The sequence below is a fragment of the Bos javanicus genome, chromosome 5 (genome assembly GCF_032452875.1).
Source record: "Bos javanicus breed banteng chromosome 5, ARS-OSU_banteng_1.0, whole genome shotgun sequence".
Classification (NCBI taxonomy): domain Eukaryota; kingdom Metazoa; phylum Chordata; class Mammalia; order Artiodactyla; family Bovidae; genus Bos; species Bos javanicus.
In genome coordinates this window covers 46682840-46704913 of record NC_083872.1, presented here as the reverse complement: position 1 = coordinate 46704913, position 22074 = coordinate 46682840, and positions in this window count along the sequence as shown.

Sequence of the window (22074 nt, the reverse complement as noted above, 5' to 3'; positions counted from 1 at the left end):
ATGCTGCAGAAATCAAGGAGTGCCAAAGACTGCTAGCAGACCACCAGCGGCTTGGAGGGAGGCTTGGAACAGATTTCTCCTTCACAGTCTTCAGAGAGAACCAACCCGCTGACAGTTTGATCTCAGACTGCTTCCCTCCAGAACGGAGACAATAAGTTTCTGTTGTTTCAGCCCCTTAAGTCTCTGTTATGGCAACCCTAGCAAACTAATATGGTCTCCAAAATTAGTCTCTGAAGATAGATAAACTATTATTTTCCTTCTTCATATACATCATAGTCAATGTTTAGTAAATTCAAGAGAATTTTACTAAATTCAGTGAATTTAGTAAATTCATTCATTTATATGTATGAATACGCACAACTCTCCTGTGAAGTAAAGGATTTGATATCCTCTGCATTTTGGAGGTAAAACCCAAGGCACAGAAACCAGACAGAGTTCCCCATTAAAAAGTACTGGGACCAGGATTTCAAACTGAATATTCCTTTTATGATGCCATGTTGCCTCCACCAAAGGAGGACATAAGCATGGAGAGCTATGTGGAGCAGTGAAAATGAAACGACAAAGACATGGACATTGAAAAAGAAGTGGAATTTGTGAGCATACTGAGGCCTAGGGATAGAGGCAACAGCAGGAAGATGCAAATTTGGGGGTGTATATCCCAAAATGCATTGCATGGAAACTCTTGGCATGTCAACACCATATGAAGAAATGGTCCCAGTGTATTTAAGGGGGAGAAAGGTTGCTTACTCTATCTCCTGCTCAGAGATTCAAGGCACCCATAAACAGTTCAAATACTCCAAGTTTTGCAGAGAAGAACTCTATTGAACTTTGTTTAACCCAGCACTTTTCAAACTTACTCAAGTATGGAATCTTTTTGCTACTGTTGATCTATAATGTTGCAGGACAAATGCTATGGGCTAGAGACAGAAACTAGAGCAAGGAGACCCACGGATGAGGATCAGTTCAGTTCAGTTCAGTCGCTCAGTCGTGTCCGACTCTTTGTGACCCCATGAATCTCAGCACGCCAGGCCTCCCTGTCCATCACCAACTCCCGGAGTTCACTCAAACTCAGGTCCATCGAGTTGGTAATGCCATCCAGCCATCTCATCCTCTGTCGTCCTCTTCTCCTCCTGCCCCCAATCCCTCCCAGCATCAGGGTCTTTTCCAGTGAGTCAACTCTTTGCAAGAGGTGGCCAAAGTACTGGAGTTTCAGCTTCAGCATCAGTCCTTCCAGTGAACACCCAGGACTGATCTCCTTTAGGATGGACTGGTTGGATCTCCTTGCAGTCCAAGGGACTCTCAAGAATCTTCTCCAACACCACAGTTCAAAAGCTCCAATTCTTTGGTGCTCAGCTTTCTTCACAGTCCAACTCTCACATCCATACATGACCACTGGAAAAACCATAGCCTTGACTAGACGGACCTTTGTTGGCAAAGTAATGTCTCTGCTTTTTTAATACACTGTCTAGGTTGGTCATAACTTTCCTTCCAAGGAGTAAGCATCTTTTAATTTCATGGCTGTAATCACCATCTGCAGTGATTTTGGAGCCCGTACAAAACAAAGTCTGACACTGTTTCCACTGTTTCCCCATCTATTTCCCATGAAGTGATGGGACCGGATGCCATGATCTTCGTTTTCTGAATGTTGCGCTTTGGCCAACTTTTTCACTCTCCTCTTTCACTTTCATCAAGAGGCTTTTGAGTTCCTCTTCACTTTCTGCCATAAGGGTGGTGTCATCTGCATATCTGCGGTTATTGAGATTTCTCCCAGCAATCTTGATTCCAGCTTGTGCTTCTTCCAGCCCAGCGTTTCTCATGATGTACTCTGCATAGAAGTTAAATAACCAGGGTGACAATAACCAGCCTTGACATCCTCCTTTTCCTATTTGGAACCAGTCTGTTGTTCCATGTCCAGTTCTAGCTGTCGCTTCCTGACCTGCATAGAGGTTTCTCAAGAAGATACCTAGGCGGTAATGTCCTAACATTAGTCAAGCTCTTTCTCTAGTTTGTCACCTCTTTTTCTCTTTCACAGAAAGACTCTTATATATCTGTTCATTTTTTCAATTAAACGTCAGACATACAAAGAGCATATGGAGAGTAACAAAAAAGATACTCATGGCGACATCACTCAAATTTTAGAAATAAAACATTGTGGGTTTAGTTGAAGCTTGTGTTTCTTTTCCAAAGATACTCTCTTGTTTATAACCTCACTTGCACCCTAGATATAATTACTAGTTCTTAGCAACTAAACAACAGCAAACTTTATGTAACTGCTATTCTAGTGTATACATTTTTCTGAAACTTGCTTGTTTTGTTCAATATAATCTATGTGAGAGTTTTCCATGTTGATATATTACCTCTAGTTCATTTATTTTTACTGTAGTATAGTATTCCATTGTATAAATATACCAATATGTAGGTAAGCATACTTTCATTTATAGACATTTAGGATTAGACATTGCTGTTATGAATCATCCTGCAATGAATATTCTCATTCATAAGTTGAGAAAAATAAGAGAACTTTTCTCTAGGATATATATAAATTGTTGTTCTTTAGTCACTAAGTCATGTATGACTATTTGTGACTCCATGGACTGTAGCCTGCCAGGCTCCTCTGTCCATAGAATTTTCATGGCAAGAATGCTAGAGTGGGTGGCCATCTCCTTCTCCACGGGATTTTCCCAACCCAGGGACTGAACTCACATCTCCTCCACTTAGGCAGATTCTTTACCACTGAGCCACCTGGGAAAGCCCATGCTGCTGCTAAGTCACTTCAGTCATGTCCGACTCTGTGTGACCCCAGAGACAGCAGCCAACCAGGCTCCCCCATCCCTGGGATTCTCCAGGCAAGAACACTGGAGTGGGTTGCCATTTCCTTCTCCAATGTGTGAAAGTAAAAAGTGAAAGTGAAGTCGCTCAGTCATGTCCGACTCCTAGCGACCCCATGGACTACAGCCTACCAGGCTTCTCTGTCCATGGGATTTTCCAGGCAAGAGTACCAGAGTGGGGTGCCATTGCCTTCTCCAGGAAACCCCATAGGAGATATATATATATATATATGTATATATATATATGTAATCGTTGGGTTATAGGGTATGTACACATCCAATTTTACTAGTTATTGCCAAATTACTCTTCAATGTAGTTATTCTGAGTTCAATTTGTATGAGAGTTCCAGTGGCTCCTCATGAACTCTTTTTATTGTTACCTTACATCATCTTCATCAAGCTAATGGTTATGAAATGATATTTCATTATGGTTTTAATTTATTTGCATTTGTCCATTTGCTAATCTAAGGAGATCAATAGTTTCATTATATATTTATTGGTCATTCAGGTTTCTTCTTCTGTGAATTGCCTTCTTCTTTGCATATTAGTTTTCATTCATTTTTTTTCTATTGACATTTTTCCCTCATTGATTTTGGAAAGATTTTTAATTAGTTCTCCATGCCACAGTAGTAATCTTTTCTTTACAAATATTTCCCTGAAGACTTGGGACTTTTCAATATTTGGCGGTTTTCTTTGGATATAAGTTATAAAATAATTAAATTTATCTACATATTCATTATTATTTGTACATTTTGTGTCTTGTTTAAGAAATCTTTCCCAAAATTCAAGAAGTAGATATACTCTCTTTATTTTCTTCTAAAATTTTTAAAGTTTCACTTTTTACATTTAGCTCTTTAATAAACTTGGAATTGATTTTTGTGTTTTATATGAAGTAAGGATTCATTTCTCCCCATTGGATAATCTATTATCATAGCACTTTTATTTAATTGTCTATAATTTTCCTCATAGAGAATCTTCAGTGTTTCCTCTCATGATATTTTATTTGCATAGGCATCTATTTTGGATCATAATATCATATAATTATTCTGTTTATTTCTATACCAATATCATATTGAATTAGTTACTACAGCTTCATAATAAGTTAATTTCTGATATGGTAGGTTAATTGAATTGAGCGGTTGTCCCTGTTGGCTCAGTTGGTAAAGATCCACCTGCAATACAGGAGACATGGATTTGATCCCTGGGTTGGGAAGATCCACTGGAGGAGGGCATGGTAACCCACACCAGTATTCTTACCTGGAGAATCCCCATGGACAGAGGAGGCTGGCGAATTGCAGTTCCTGGGATTGCAAAGAGTTGGACACAACTGAGCGACTAATGGAGAAGGCAATGGCACCCCACTCCAGTACTCTTGCCTGGGAAATCCCATGGACGGAGGAGCCTGGTAGGCTGCAGACCATGGGGTCTCGAAGAGTCGGACATAACTGAGCAACTTCACTTTCACTTTTCCCTTTCATGCATTGGAGAAGGAAATGGCAACCCACTCCAGTGTTCTTGCCTGGAGAATCCCAGGGACAGGGGAGCCTGGTGGGTTGCCGTCTCTGGGGTCACACAGAGTCAGACACGACTGAAGCAACTTAGCAGCAGTAGCAGCAGAGCAACTAAGTACAGGACACACACAGCACACCCATGCCCTTAGCATCTAACTTTGCAGCTCATTGCATCAAGAAGTTGAGCCTGGTTCCCAACCCTTTGAATCAGGACTGGTCTTACTACTTGCTTTGACTAATCAAGTGCGTTGTAAGCGACAGTGTGCCAGTTCTAAACTTAGACCTCAAGAGACCCTGTATGCTTCTACTGCCTCTTTTGGAATTCTGCCCTCACTGTGAGAATAAACTCACATAGTGTGCTGACAGATAAGAGAGCACACGATACAGGATAAAGTCAACCCAAGTGGAGACCATCCTAGACCAGCCAGTGTCCAGCCAGCAAACCGGCTGCCCTTACAAAAGAGCTTAGCCAAAATAGCCACACTTGGCTTAAATCACCAGAACTCTACAGCCAACCTGTAAATTTATAAGCCAAAATAAATGCTTATTGTGTTCTGCCACTGAGGTTTTGTCATTGTGGGTTCTGCACCTTAATTGTGCTAAAAGATAACTGACATGTGCATCAAGTCTGTTATTTAAAACCATCTTAGTTGATCACAGCCTTATGTGCTTCCCCATACAGAGTTTAAAACTGATTTATCAAATTCTGTGACCTGGTTTAACCCTTTAACATATAACTCAAGTTCTAGGATGGCATCCTTTGCAACACAGAGTCTTTTCCAAGATTTCACCTTAGATCATCACCAAAGGTGAATCTAACTGAACCATCTGTTGCTCCATTTCTGATAAGTTCTTAATTTATTTGTATTTGCTTTTTCATATTATAATATTATCATAAGATGGTATCGGTGGTTCTGTTGCCAGGGCAACCAAATGGGATACATGAGCTTTTAGCTTTAACTAAAACCTTAACTCTCTTCGGCTACATTCCATATGCTTCCTTGATTCCCTTCTTTTGTGAGGTTGAAATAATGGAAGATATGCTACAGTTCTGTCTGTGTCTTATGTTTTATATCTGCTTGCTCCTTTACATTCATTAGCAGGTATTATATCATTCTCTAAATTTGCTAATTTCCTTTTACTATTTGTCCTTGATAGATCCTCTTCTTCAGTATAATTTTGCACAGTTTACTCAACATATATTAATGGTCACCTATCATGTTCCTGGCACTGGGGTTATAAAAGTGAATAAGGCAATTATGGCCCATGTCCTTTCAGAGTTTACCAGGTTAGGAAGACAGGAATATAACAGAATAGCACAAAGTAAATTACCAGTATGTGAAGTGCCATGTACAGGTTGATGGGTGGGGGCCTGATCTAATCTGCATCAGTGAAGATTTCTGTAAGGAATAAACTTGAAGCTTAGGCTGAAGAATAATTTGGAGTTAGCCAGAACTGTGAGAGAACATATTTGGCAGGGGTACAATGTGATGAAGCCTTGAGGTCTTAGGGAGGATGAGGAGTTGGAAAGGAGGCCAGTGTGACCTCCTGTGGATGTAGAAGGTTAGTGTATGAGGGTGAGAGGAGTTTGGGATGCACCTAGAGAAGTGGGAAGGGACAAAAATCACAGTGGACCTCACAGCGCTTCTGCCGCAGCTGTTTAGGAACTGTGTTACGAAGCTCTTAAATAGTGAAGTCATCCAAGAGCTCGTTTCTCCTCATAGTCCAGAGCCATGTATAAGCTGTGTTAGAGATGCTCTGTGTGTTCGCTGGTCCTCAGGTCTGTGTCCCAGGCCACCTCAGATCCAGGTCATGCCACATCCCCTGCTAAGATGGGGAGAAACTTTCTCTGGTGCTGTACTCACTCCATGGAAATCAGAAGTCAAGCCCAAAGGCCTGATCCTGTAGCACCACTCCCTCCAGGGTATCACTCTTCATAGAAGGTCTCTCTTGGTCATCGTCCCTGGGACTTTAGTCGCTGTGATGGCACTGGGATCTGTGCATGTACACCAGATATCTGGTTAAGAGCCTGTGACTGATATAAGAGCTACATCTTTACATGGAAATGACTTAATCTAGGATCTGGTCTGAGAAAAACTTGGTTTTACTGTTTTCAGCTTTTTGTTTCTTGTTATTCATTCTGGTTATTTCTATCAGGTCCCCTCAGTTTTCTCGCCTTTTAGGTCCTCCAACAATACACATGCACTCAGGAAATACGGTGTGTTGACCATGCAGCTAAAGGTTGTAGGTGTAGCCTAGTCAGGGATTTTTAGATCCCAGGTTTTAGAGCTGGGGTCCATGACAAAGGTTCATAGCTCCCCTATTCCTATGACATGCAGACCGCTCTGAGTAGATGTGTTTAGCAGACATTTGTGGTTTTAGCTTGCCCATTCTTCTCTCTTGGTAACATCAGGAACTTGATTTTTCTTTAGTACCTTGATTCACTCCAAATAGATTTCGATCTTGATGGTGCTGCTGGTCAATAAGCTTTACATCCTTTAGCCATGGAGGGACCCGGAGTCTAATCTAGGTCAAACAGAATTCCTCTCCAGGAACTATGCTTACAGCAAGGGGGAAATGACTTGATCTGCTTCATTCCACTGGCAATACACAAGAAATCGTGCCCACTAGAAGTTCCTGCTGCCTGGATCCCAAAACAGCTCTATTTCCTCTCCCACTCCATTTCCTTCCACCAGATCCCTGTGGTGCTTAAATTAGCCAGAGTAGTCAACTTCTGTACTTTGCAACGGGCGAAAAGTGCAACTCACAATGTGCATGGGAGACTCCTTCTAAGGTGTGGGATTCTTCAGGTTCTCAAAAGCATCCATAATCCATATAAGGTTAAAAATCTTTCAATTAGATGATCATGTCTTTCCTTGAGATTTCAAGAGAGAATTGGATACATCCATCTTTGCAACTTAATAAATGCTTGAGTCACAGAACTGAAGCTCAAAATCGCGGACTTTCTGACATTCTCTTGCAAAGCATGATTTTTTTTTTTTTTTTTGGCAGAATGGGCCTTTAACTAGAAACTCATGAAATAATTTAGTTAGCCCCTCAATTAAAAGATTACCCCTGGAACTTCCTCTACAGTCCAGTGTTTAAGACTCTGATCTTCCAATGCAGAGGGTGCAGGTTCCTTCCCTGATAGGGGAACTAAAATCCCACATGTGATGTGATGTGGCAAGAAATATAAATTAAAAAGTTATCTAATCTATAAAAAAGACTATACATTATTGATAAAAAAAGACTAGCCCTGTCTTTTCCTAAAGTGAGTTTTGCTTTCCAGTTAAAGTCTTCATTCCTTTCCCGCCACCCTGGCCCATTCCTCTCCTCACATGAGTTTTTTGTCTGGTTAAAAGATCTCTTTCTATGCATGGAGGAGTGATTCGTAGCTACAGGAGGATTAAGTTAAGTTTGGTCTCTAGGCCAGTATTCCTCCACATTTCAAGCAGGATGCCTGAAGGGGTGCAAGCTGGGCTGAGGAACCAGAGACTCTGTCCAGCTTATGAAAAAAAGGGTATTCTTTTTTGTTAATCTCTAGCTCTTGAAAAGTCAAGTTCACTGCTAAGTGCAAACTGAATGGTTCCTTGTTACCATTCTAAAATGAGAGACCTTCAAAAGGAGGAGAAGAAACAGGCAAATGAAACCACTTTTGGTTCCAAACCACAAAAACCAGAGACAGTTCCAAGACACACCCAACTGTTATCCCCCTCCCAACCCTACGTCCCTCTTTACCACCAAAAAATTATTTCAGCTTTATGCCAAGAACAACATATCACATTTGGGATGACTGATTTAGTTATTATGATTTAATCACACACATGTGTGCACACACACATATATGCTCTTTTACCAAGCTCCCCTTCTCTCTTTGCTTCCATATCATTTAAAATGGGAGTGAGTTCAGGAAGCAGAGTGTGTTTGTCTTGTCTGCTTCCCACAAGAATTCAATTGCCAGTGACAATGGTGCCGTCATAATTTGGTTTTGCTTCCCCGAAGAAAATACAACTGGATGTCAGAGCCGGCACAGTGAGAGCTGTGTTTGGACAAGGACTTAGAACCAGGAGAAAGCTCATTTTCAACACAACTTACACTGGTCTCCAGTGGGAAGAGTTCAGGGCAGAGTAGTGTTCAACCACCATCATTTTACATGAATAAGGACCAAAGGCCAGTGACTTTCAGAAAGAGAGCATGATGCCAGCAGTCATTTAGATTCCCTTGCCGTCTCTTCTAACTCAGAAGGTTAATCTTCAATTGTTTAAAAAATCTATTTCACAGCTCATCAGAGTGTTATCCTTAATATAAATTTCTTATTAAAAAATTTACTGAGCACCCAGCCAGTGCCCAGCACTCCACTGGATGCCATTAGATAAAGGAGATGGAAGAGTATAGATTCTGGTTGGATGAGCAACAACTTACCCAAGAAGCAATTTTCTTTATAACCTACATTAATACTAATGAAGCCAGTGATCACTTGCTGGGCAACTGGTATATTCTCAAAACTATACAAGGTGCTCGACATTCGTGAAACAGAATCCTCCTGGCAACAAGAGGATGCCAGCTAGGTGTTCTAGAGAAAATTTGCTGCCTCGGTGGAAAGCGGTGCACTGTTTAGTGTACACTCTTCCAGGTTATCCCATTCTGATTCTTAGAGGGGAGCTTTCATTGCCTTTCAGCCATTCTGCTACTCCGTAGGTTATAGAAAACAGTTGTTGTTTAGTTGCTAAGTTGTGTCTGGCTCTTTGTGACCCCATGAAATGTAGCCGGCCAGGCTCCTCTGTCCATGGGATTTCCCAGGCAAGAACACTGGTGTGGGTTGTCATTTCCATCTCCAGGGGATCTTCCCAACTCAGGGATCAAACCCACGTCTCCTGTATTGGCAGGTAGATTCTTTACCACTGAGCCACCAGGGAAGCCCTATCGATAACAGACAGCAATACAAATGATTCTCGTCTATAGGATACAAATATATACCGGTTCGATATAATTAAATTGGCTTCTCCACCTATTCATCTTTCCCCCCATTAGAAACAGCCAGTTTCTGTTTGCAAACCTATTTCAGCATTCTTTTACATCATATAAATTCGTGCTTCTTTTATTTCTCCTTTGAAATAATTTAACATTTATCTGTTAAAGACAGTCTTTAGCATGTTCCTTTTATATCTGTATGAGAGTCATAATTTCATTTTTTTTTAAAAGATCCTTTAACAATGTAATGAACTCCATTGTACAGATGAAGAAATTGGGCCTCAGAGTGAAATGAGTTGCTCAGGACCACTAATCATCAAGTGACCTAGTCAAGGCCAACACCTGCTCTCTCTGACGCCCATAGCCTGTGTGCTTTCTTCTAATTAGGCCCCCGCTCTGTGCCAGGCATGTGCTAGGCGTAAGGGAATATTCTTTCAAGTCATTCAGCTGTTAACAGTCTCTTCTGCACTGGCACTATGCGCTTATAAAATGTTCATGATATAATCTCCTTTTGCCCAGATGATAATCAAGGTACACACTAAAAAGAAGAAAAATGCATGATAAAGAAAGGGCAGTCAGGGAGTGGAAAGAGCCCGGTGGAATTATTCTCAAAAGCTTTTAGGAAGTGATAGTTTCTCAATCTGCATTGTGTAAATGGAAGGGCCATTAAGAGAAGGCTGCAAGTTAAAGCTGACACATTGGAAACTTACATCCTGAAGCCTCAAGTCGTGTCATTTAAGAAGCATGCAAGGAAACAGGATTAGACCACTGCTTGCACATTTGTTATCTAACTGTAAAAAAAAAATGTGGCCAGTGAAACAAAGCACCTATTCTAATCTCTTAAGCATTTGGATATATAACTATTTTGCATGAAGTTTTCATTGGCTTGAATTTACCTGGGTTTGGCTTACCACTGGTTATGATCAGTTCCTTTGTGTTTGTAGGCTAAACTCTAAACTTTGTACCATACATCTTTGATGTGGCCCCTACTCACTTTTCCTCTCTTCTGATATCCAACAGCATTCATCTCTGCTGATATCTCCATCTCATCCCCCCTCACGTACACACAGACACACAGACACCCCCCCACACACACACACATATACCCTCTCACAATCTAGGTTTCTGACTCTCGGAGAGGCTTACAATTCCCCAGGACACCAGGCTTTGTAGCAGTTAAGCCTTGATTGAAGATTTACTTGTGACAGGGCCCTTACAACTCGTCCCACTCTGGCGAACAACTAACCATCACTCAGCCCTCAATTTAAACTCTCTTACACTGTTGGTGGGAATGCAAACTAGTACAGCCACTATGGAGAACAGTGTGGAGATTCCTTAAAAAACTGGAAATAGAACTGCCTTATGATCCAGCAATCCCACTGCTGGGCATACACACTGAGGAAACCAGAAGGGAAAGAGACACGTGTACCCCAATGTTCATCGCAGCACTGTTTATAATAGCCAGGACATGGAAGCAACCTAGATGCCCATCAGCAGATGAATGGATAAGAAAGCTGTGGTACATATACACAATGGAGTATTACTCAGCCATTAAAAAGAATACATTTGAATCAGTTCTAATGAGATGGATGAAACTGGAACCTATTATACAGAGTGAAGTAAGCCAGAAAGAAAAACACCAATACAGTATACTAATGCATATATATGGAATTTAGAAAGATGGTAACAATAACCCTGTGTACAAGACAGCAAAAGAGACACTGATGTATAGAACAGTCTTATGGACTCTGTGGGAGAGGGAGAGGGTGGGGAGATTTGGGAGAATGGCATTGAAACATGTATAATATCATGTATGAAATGAGTCCCCAGTCCAGGTTCAATGCACGATACTGGATGCTTGGGGCTGGTGCACTGGGACGACCCAGAGGGAGAGTATGGGGAGGGAGGAGGGAGGAGGGTTCAGGATGGGGAACAAAGGTATACCTGTGGCAGATTCATTTCGATATTTGGCAAAACTAATACAATATTGTAAAGTTTAAAAATAAAATTAAAAAAATAAATCATTTTCTGATCCTGGTTTGCAAAAATCAGTTTTTCCCTGAACATATGTCATCACCAGCATGTGCTTACAAATCCTCTGGTCGTGCCTATTTGTTTACACATTTGCTCCCAGGGTGCTCTGGTCTCTCTCCTCTCCTCTTTCCCACGCTGCCTGATGCATATTTGTGCTCAGTAATTTAATGCATCATTCACCCGTGTGGATTCACCAACATGATAGCTAAAGCACTGGAAAGGATGGTAGAGATCAGAGCACTCAAACCCTCCTCTTCACTGCCGGGGAGACTGAGGCGTAGACAAGTGCAATCCGCTCACAGAGGCAGGTGAGGAGTGAATTATTAGAACCCAGGACTCCCTTCTGAGTTAAGTGCTAATTCCCACACCCTTGCTGCTTTCTGGGGTGGAGAGAGGGTGGGAGGGAAAATTACCCTGAGAAAGAGGCCAGTTGGTGCTGTGTTTTGTTTCTGTGGTGCTTTCATAATTTTGGTAAAGATATTTTAAGCCAGAGCACTGGAGTGGTTCAGTGCTCATTACCCAACTTGGCATTTTCCTCCTGCGAGCAGAGTGGCTCGGAGCCTTATCATAGCCCTGTAACCACATCCCCTGCTGAGCCTAATGCTAAATCAACACAGTCAGCTAAAAACAAACACTCACAGGTGTGCAGCACATGGAGCGCGGGAGGGTGTTTATTCTAACACCAAGGATGGTGAGCTGGGTTTGGTGAAGGTGGGGAATAGACCGCAAATGGACATGGGCAACATCCCAAAGGATCTCCCAAGCCTGGGGTGCTGGGAGGGTTGCCGACGGCTTCTGAGGACTCCAGTTGCCCCTTTGAAAATCAGGTCCCTTGTATGTGGAATCTAAAATATGATACAAATAAAATTACGAAACAGAAACAGACTCATAGACTTGGAAAACAAACATGGTTACCAAAGGGAAAAGTTGGCGGCGAGGGGAGGGATAAATTAGGAGTTTGGGATTGGATAAACAACACGGTCCTACTCTGGAGCACAGGGGACTACATCCACTATCCTGTGATAAGCCATAATGGAAAAGAATGTAAAAAAGAGTATGTGTCTATACAGAGAATTGAATCACTCTGCTGTGCATCAGAAACTGACACGTCATTGTAAATCAACTATACTTCAATTAAAAAAAAAAAGAAGAAAGATCTGAGTTTCCTAATTATATGAAAAACACCCATCAGGCACTTCTTAGAACTTCGTGGGGCCTAAGGGAGGGGTCCAAACAAAGGTGACTGATATACATGACCCACTGGCATCCTTGGCTGCAGCACCTGATGGGAACTGGGGACCGGCAAATGAGCTGAAAGGAGCTCTCCTTCAGATGTAAAGGAGGAATTCACAAACCCTCTCTCCAGCCTGCTGCGCAGATCCAACTCTGCCAGGAAGAAAAGCTTCTGGTCTTTTATTCCTGAAGCTGCCACACTGAACACCCCTGAGCCAGGTGACTAGGGAAGGGTGAGTAATGATAATTATCAATATGAAGCAGCCTGAGTGAGGCCCTTCTATGCCAGACTGCCATAAGTGCTTCATAGGTGTTATGGGATTTAATCCTTGCCTCCACTCTATGAGGCAGAAATCTTTTAACAGTGTCCTCTCCACTTTACAAATAAGGAAATGAGGGGAGACAGGGATACATTAAATTGTTTAAGGCTATAGAGCTAGCAGGTTTGTGATGGAGCCACAATTCAGTTTTAGGCAGTTGGTTTCAGAGTGTGTGTTCCCAGACCTTCAAGATATTGCCTCAGCTTTGGACTGTTGATCCGATAGTTCTCAAACTTAGCTGGATATTAGAACTTCCAATGGCAGGACCCACCTCCAAAGATACTAATTTATGTGCTTTGGGATAGCCTGGGTTATATATATATATATGTGTGTGTGTGTGTGTGTGTGTGTGTGTGTGTCAGGGGGCTTCCCAGGTGGTGCTAGTGGTAAAGAACCCATCTGCCAATGAAGGAGATGCTGGAGATGCAGTTTGGATCCCTAGCTTGGGAAGATCCCCTGGAGGAGGGCATGGTAACCCATTACAGTATTCTTGCCCGGAGAATCCCATGGACAGGGGAGCCTGGTGGGCTACAGTCCATGGGGTTGCAAACAGTTGGACACGACTGAAGTGATGGAGCACACAGGCATATGTGTGTGTGTGTGTGTGTGTGTGTGTAGTGTGTTTAACATACATATGTATGTGTGTATTTGTGCATCTGTGTTGTAATCTGATTAGCCCTGGGCACTAAAGAGTGAAGCTGGCATAGACAGGAATTCCCACCACGTAATCTGAAGTCAGTATGAAGGAGGAATGGGCAGGCAGTGCTGGAAGCCCAGCCAACGAAGGCCTGGCACAGGTGTGGCACAATGACTAAGGCCAAGGAAGACTGCCAGCAAGAAGGCAGAGGTGGCCAAAAGGAGTACTAGGGAGACAAGAAAGCCATCAGGGGCCTATATCCCCATTTGCCAGGGGTGGGCCCTGGAGACGCGCCAAGGGAGAAAATGAGGAGGGGCTGGGCACCTTCACTGCAGCACAGATGGTTCCTGGAACTCACCAGTACGATGGAGAATTAGTTCCCGGAAAGGTGTTTTAAGAGAGAGACTTGCCCTGTAAATCACATCTGTGGAGCTACCAGGGGGATATTTAGAAATCTGAAGTGCAAATTGCAGGAATCTGCTGAAACCAGAGACTGAGGGCTTGGGATGCGAGTGCTGGAAAGGGAGGGAGTCCCCCACCCTTCAGTGACTGGTCTGGAGTCAGCCTGAATTCATTGCAAGTTATGTCTTCTTGTGCCTGTAGGGGTTGCTTTCCTTTGAAATATGTATTTTAAAATGATGAAATTCACGTCCCTTAAGGACAAATTAAAATGTCTTAAAATAGAAAAAAATCACTCACAATTTTATCACCTAGATGTAACAATTATTATTTAGAATATTCCTTTATGCTGTTTTCCCTGGACATAATTTTTTCAACACAATGTTAATCACTATGTCTATGCAATATGACAGTCTGCTTTTTCACTTAACATAAAGCTGTTTATTCTTTGAATCAACCCCTTTAATTCCTTCATAATAACTATACTAACAGTGGTCAGTTATTACTGGGTTTCTGAAATTGAATAATCTATGCAATCATTCTCTGGAGCAAAAATTTGCCTGAACATCTACTGTTGCTAAGAATTGTTTTTATTTTTACTTATTTAAATATATGAAGCCTAAAACCGGTGATAAACTTCTTTACTACTTGCACAATACTCATGAAATCAAAGCAATTTTATATTTCAGAAGCAAAACTACAAAACCAATAAATTAAAGCAATATTAATTAAACACGACAGACATTGTTGCGTGAGCCTGACTGTTGTTCAATGCTAGGATACAAACATCATGCCCTCTGGGCACCTACACGACTTAGAGCCGGGGGTTCCTCGGTTTGTCCTCCACTTTCCTCTGTTCTGAACTCAGGACCTTCATGCACACAACCCACAGGCACCATGGGCCTTTATTTGGCATGGATGTTTCCTTGTATCGATCCTAATTTCCATCTCTCCTCCCTAGCTCATGGCAATTCAAGTAATACCACTTGTTGCCAATGTATTGATATCTATAAATGCAGATTCCAAGTTGAGGCCTAAAATCGAATCCAGATGGGTCTTTCAGCTAACCTAGAACATGGCTATATTAGTTTCAAGTTATGATTGAAAGGTAAACACAAATGTAAAAATGTTTCATAGCGAATTCTACATCAAGAGGCCTCATCATCAGACCCTGCCATTTTGAGAAGTAGGTGTTTACTGAGTGCCTCCCTCACTTGTGTGAGGTGACTTATCTAGAACCACTCGCTCTAACAACATTTAATTCCCGTTCCACAGATGAAGTCATTGAGGTTTGACAGGGTTATGAAACTTTCTAAAGGACATGAAGCTGTCATACGGTGGAGCTATAGTTCTAACCTTGGTCTCTGTCATTTCACGGACTGTTCCCCAGACCATGATTACACATGGATGTCCACAATTTTTTATATAGAGTGTTCTTTTCCCATCTGGGGTTTATACTGCCAAGGACCAAGGCTAGAGATAAATAATCATTTTTTCTTTTGGAGAGAATGTAGCATGTGTTGTCTGTGGTGTGTTTATTTAGCTCTAAAACTAACCTGACAAGGATGAACCCTTGAAGATATTTCAGGAAATTTGGCAATAGCATAGGTGGTTGGCAGTAGCTTGCCAGCTATTAAATGGTTCTGAATATATGAAGACTTGTAATTTCCTTCTTGGAAGGGCTTTGCCAAAGAGACTAAGCCACGTGTCATAATCCCCGAACACACATTGGCACATGCAGAAGCTCTGTTGGTGCAAATGGATTCTTGAAACCAATCAGACGAGCTTGGTATTTCATCTTTTGGCCCCAAACCATAAACTGGCACAAATAACACTACCCCTGCCATGAACCAAAGTTCAGAATAATAAATCAGCCAGCCTGTTATTATATTGGGAGAGCCAGCTTTCTCTTCTCAGTGAGCAGATTGATGTATCTGTTTAGACTGGATGTCTCAGGGCTCCCTGGGAACCTGGGCTGACTTCCTAGTGCCCAGGCAGGCACTGCCCCAGATTTGTGTGTATACAGGTGAGTTCCCACTGGGCAGGTCTGCTGGGACCAAACTGGTTTCTAAACCTGTTTGGCTTCTCCCGAGGTCCATAGCTGTCAAAAGCAAAACAAAGTAAAGGACCAGGGATGGCAGAAAGGCAAAAGCTCATCCAACAGGCTGGGGAAGCAGAAGACGGAAAGCCTTCCTTAGCTGCTTGATCCTAGGTCCCTTGTTTTGCCTTGGTTCGAAGTACTTTTAAAAATGATCATGAGTGCCAAATTGCTTCTGTTGTGTCTGATTCTTTGAGACTCTGTAGACTGTAGCCCGCCAGACTCCTCTGTCCATGAGATTTTCCAGGCAAGAATACCGGAGTAGGTTGTCATGTCCTTCTCTAGGGGATCTTCCCAATCCAAGGATGGAAGCTGTGTCTCTTATGTCTCCTGCATTGGCCAGCAGGTTCGTTACCACTAGAGCCACCATGGGCTAAAAAAAAAAAGAATTATATTAATATTTTAATGAGAGGATCATGGGTGAGTGAAAGGAAGAAGTGAAAGTCACTCAGTTGTGTCTGACTCTTCACAACCCCATGGACTGACTATTCAGTCCATGGAATTCTCCAGGCCAGAATACTGGAGTGGGTAGCCTTTTCCTTCTCCAGGGGATCTTCCCAACCCAGGGATCAAACCCAGGTCTCCTGCATTACAGGTAGATTCTTTACCAACTGATCCACAAGGAAAGCCCAAGAATATTGGAGTGGGTAGCCTATCCCTTCTCCAGTGGATCTTTCCGACCCAGGAATTGAATCAGGGCCTCCTGCATTGCAGGCAGATTCTTTACCACGAAGGATACTCCTAAACCTGCAATAAAAATCTGCAGGTCAATCAGATTAGAACTCAAATGTATCCTTCCCTTGCAGCATCAAGCTTGATTAATACTTCATCGATACATTCTGAGACATTTGCCCATGGGTGTGAAGGATTCCCCTATGGATATGTTCCCTGCCTGATTCCTGAGTGGCTTAATTTGGCCCTACATGTCTGACTCACATGCCTTCCCCACATTAAATTAGATGGTTTATTTTCTGAGATCGAGTTGGCTGTTTTGTCTTCGTGGCTGTATTTCTTTGCTTTTGTGGTTTTCTCTGCTGGGAATCCTCTAACTCTGGCTCCTCACATGCCTGGGGCCTTTTTAGTTGCTCAGAACTTGGTTCCAATTTTCCCTTCTCCAGGAGGCCTTTCCTCAACTCCCGCCACTCCTAGCCACTGTCACATGTCTTTGTTTAATACTTCACACACTCTATAATTATCCCATTCATCTGTTTCCTTGTTTGTTTCTCCCCACCACCCATGGATAGATCTTGTCCTGTTTTTCATCATATCCCCAGTGCTTACGACAATATCAAGCACACAGCCAGCATGGGTGAGATACTTCCAGTTTCGGAATGAGCCCTCATGAAGCACTGACCATGTGTCAAACACCATCCTGAAAGCTTTATAAATATTAAACTCATTGAATCCTTACAACAAGCCTACGAGGGATGGGTGAGATACTTCCAGTTACAAAATGAGCCCTCATGAAGCACTGACCCTGTGTCAGACACCATCCTGAAAGCTTTATAAATATTAAACTCATTGAATCCTCACAACAAGCCTACGAGGGAGATTGTAAGTATTGTAGGATTTGAACTTGGGCAGTCTGACTCCAAAGCACGTGCTCTAAAAATCTACTTCCTCTCTAACATTTTCACTGTAGAAGTGAATGGCCATCTGTCATTATAATATTGAAAGATTCCTAGGTTCATTATAAGCTCTAAGTCCAATAAACAAATGTCATGATCCTAACAATAGGATCCTAAAATAGGTTTTAAATGTATGACAGGTAGCTTACAAGGTTCAGAGTCACTAGGTTTAGGACGTCACTGTCGTTGGGGATGATGGGTGAGTGAAAGGAATGAAAACACAGCCTTATTGTTAGTTCTTGACTCTCTGGGGATAACCCTGTAGCCTCTGGCAGAGAAGCAAGAGGTTACATTCTGGAATGACACTGATACCATAAGAAGCAAATATTTTTTCTCTTTTAGCTGCCATAGCTTCCCTGGTGGCTCAGACAGTAAAGAATTTGCCTGCAATGCAGGAGACTGGAGTTCGATCCATGGGTCAGAAAGATCCCTGGGAGAAGGGAATGGCAGCCCACTCCGGTATTCTTGCCTGGAGAATCCCATGGACAGAGGAGTCTTGGCGGGCTATAGACCATAGGGTTGCAAAGAGTCGGACACGACTGAGCAACTAACACTTTCACTTTGCCATAGCCACCGAAGGATTGATCAAGTGGCTGGAGGTTGCAGGGAGACACCACTGTTTAAGAATCTCTGCTCAATGTTATGTGGCAGCCTGGATTGGAGGGGAACTGGGGGAAGAATGAATACATGTATATGTATGACTGAATCCCTTTGTTGTTCACCTGAAACTATCACAACATTGTTTGTTAATTGGCTATACCCTGATACAAAATAAACAGTAAAAAAAAAAAAAGAATCTTGATGGGTTTTATAATTTGAGTATTTTGAAATGTAGTGTTATTCCAGGAGCTTTATCTCATATATTTTGGTTGATTGATTTGTTTAAATTGATATATTTTAAATCAATATAATAAATGTGTATGCACTTAGTTTTTAAAATCAATATACTTGGTTTGCATGCACACTTGTAAAGTTCTTAGAAATCTTGGAAACACAGAAGGCTTTACAAATTTTTAAAAGGATTTCCCATTTATCCTCTTCAGTTCAGTTCAGTTCAGTCACTCAGTCATGTCTGACTCTTTGTGACCCCATGAATCACAGCATGCCAGGCCTCCCTGTCCATCACCAACTCCCAGAGTTCACTCAGACTCACGTCCATTGAGTCAGTGATGCCATCCAGCCATTTCATCCTCTGTCGTCCCCTTCTCCTCCTGCCCCCAATCCCTCCCAGCATCAGAGTCTTTTCCAGTGGTCAACTTTTCGCATGAGGTGGCCAAAGTACTGGAGTTTCAGTTTTAGCATCATTCCTTCCAAAGGAATCCCAGGGCTGATCTCCTTCAGAATGGACTGGTTGGATCTCCTTGCAGTCCAAGGGACTCTCAAGAGTCTTCTCCAACACCACAGTTCAAAAGCATCAATTCTTTGGTGCTTAGCTTTCTTCACAGTCCAACTCTCACATCCGTACATGACCACTGGAAAAACCATTTTATGTCAAAAGCCCACCAAAGGAGGCAGAATAAGTTATTTCCTCCAGTGTGGTTGACTCACAGGTCACTCTTCTGGAGGCTGTGTTTTCTTCCTGCTTCTGTGGCTGTTCTCCTCTTCATCTTCCAACCATGAAATGTTGGCATGACCTAGGACTCAGCCTCTGGGCATCTGTTTTCCTCTATACTGGTCTCCCTGGTGGCCTCATTTGTTCCCTTGACTTTAAGTACCATGTTGATGCTGATGATGTTCAAATGCCTATTTCCAGCTCTGTTCTGTCTCTTTGACATCTCTGTTAGCCTATTTGACACCTCCATTTGGTTGTCTCATGGGTATTTCAAACTTAAGCTCCCCAGACTGGGGCTTCCAAAGTTGTTCCTTTCAGCCTTCCACATCTCAGCAAAAGACCGCTCCATGTTGCTAGTTGCTAGGCCAAAGACCTGGGGCCATCCCTGACCCACTAGCTCTGACACTCCCCATCTGATCTGTCATAAATTCTGTTTCTACTTTACAAATATAGTGTGTCCAAGATCTGGCCTTTTTTTTCTTTTTTTGACATTCTGCAGTTGCCACCCTGGGCCAGACCACTGTCCGCTTTTGCCTGGTTAGCTACAACAACGTCTTAGTGGGCCTCCTGTTTCTTCTTTGCTGCCCTTTGTTCTCTTCTCAGCATGGTGGCCAGAGTGATTCTGTTGTCAGATTCTGACCCTTCTGCACCCCAAATGCTCCAAGGACGTCCCCTGTCACTTAAAGCCCATGCCCCTCAGTCACTTCCACCACCGTCATGCTCTGGTTCCCTTCCCTCTGATGAATCCCCGACTACTTCCCACCCACTCCCCCTTGCCACCTCTTCAACATTCCCCACTTCAGGTCCTTTGTACTTGCTCTCCTCTCTGCCTAGAGTGCCTTCCCTCACTCCCGCAGATTTCTGTGATTTTCCCCTCGCTTCCTTTAGGTCTTTATTCAAATGTTACTTTTATGACACTCCCTAACCTAAAATTGCTGGGTAACCCTGGCCCTCCCCACCCCTCCTTCCATGCTTCTTCTTAACACCTAGATCACTACGTAGCATTCTACAGGTGTTATCATAAGCCTTATTTCCTACCTGATGTAAACACAGAGATCATAATGGTCATGATGTTATCAAGTTGTTGTGAGGATTAAGCAAGGTGGTGTTTGACACAGAGGGAGCTCCTGGCATGTGTTCACATCCTTATATTTTGCACACCATAGTACTCAGCTCAGTGAGTTTTTTTTTAAAGTATAGTTGATTTACAATGCTGTGTTAATTTCTGCTGTACAGCAAGAGATTCACTATACATATATATTCTTTTCCATTATGCTTTATCTCTGGATGTTGAATATAGTTCCCTGTGCTGTACAGTAGGACCTTTTTGTTTATCTATCCTGTATATAGTCGTTTGCATCTGCTAATCCGAAACTCCCAATCCATCCCTTCCCCATCCTCTTGGCAAGCAAAGATCTGTTCTGTACGTCTGTGAATCTCTTTCTGTTTTGTAGACAGGTTCATTTGTTAGATTCATATGTTAGATTAAACACGTCAGTGATATCGTATGATATTTCTCTTTATTCTGACTTATTTCACTTCGTATGATAATCTCTAGTTACATCATGATGCTGCAGGTGGCGTTATTTTGTTCCTTTCTACGGCTGAGTAGTATTCTGTTGTATGTATATACCATTTCTTCTTTATCCACTCATCTGCTGATGGACATTTAGGTTGTTTCCATGTCTTGGCTGTTGTGAACAGTTCTGCTATGAACATAGCAGCTCATGTACCATTTTGAATTATAGTTTTGTCTGGGTATATTCCCAGGAATGTGATTGCTCCATCATATGGTAATCCTATTTTCAGTTTTCTGAGGAATATCCAGGCTGTTCTCCATAGTGGCTGTCCAATGAACATTCCCACCAACAGTGTAGGAGGGTTCCCTTTTCTCTACATTCTCTCTAGCATTTGCTATCTGTAGACTTTGTCATGATGCCATTCTAACTGATGTGAGGTGGTACCTCACTGTAGTTTTGATTATTTCTCTAATAATTTCAGCTCAGTGTCTTCATGCAGTAATGCTCAATACATTGCTTTTATTTATTATATTTTTAATATAAATTTATTTATTTTAATTGGAGGCTAATTACTTTACAATGTTGTAATGGTTAATGTATGGCAATACATTGCTTTTAAACAAGTGAAAGACTTGAGTTGTTGGTCAGCATTTCCATACTTGACTTTGTTCTGGAGAATATGGGTGAGGGATAGGTAGCATGACACCAAGATGATGCTTGAACACAACCCCCGACTGTTGTAGCTACTCAGCTAAAGTCTTGCTTTAGCAGTGATCTGAATCAGCCTGACTTCAGTAAAGGTTCTGAAAAATAGGAAGGGTTGCCCCAAAGAGAAAGCTGTTCCAAAGGAGGGTGACCTTTAACATGTACTCTGTAATCATGCCTTCTGAAACTCTGACGCAATTAGATGTGCTTCATTAATCGTGTTTTCTGAGCTAAGCAATTTGAAGAACATGTTCCCTTCTATCTCATTGTCATGTCTGCATCAGTTCTTCCACAAATTAATCTGAATAAAAGCAACTTCCCCTCAGTGGTGAGTTAAAATAAGCCACCATCCACATGATTATTACTTCATTGTGCTTTTATGCACATTCCTTGGTGCTTTTTAATTATATATAATTACCAGGGAACAGGGAGTAAAATCTATTTAATCTAAAATGAAACACGCTAAATAGATAATGTTTCCAGTTCCTGTTTTTTTTAAAGTATCTCTCTAACTCAGGGAGACCAGGTTCAAGAGTGTAGACCCAGAGCATGCAGAAAGTGCAGCCTTCATGGTTAAATGTTATTTATTTCATGGGTGTGCTATTACTTTTTTTAAATTGTCATGCAACTTGGCGACT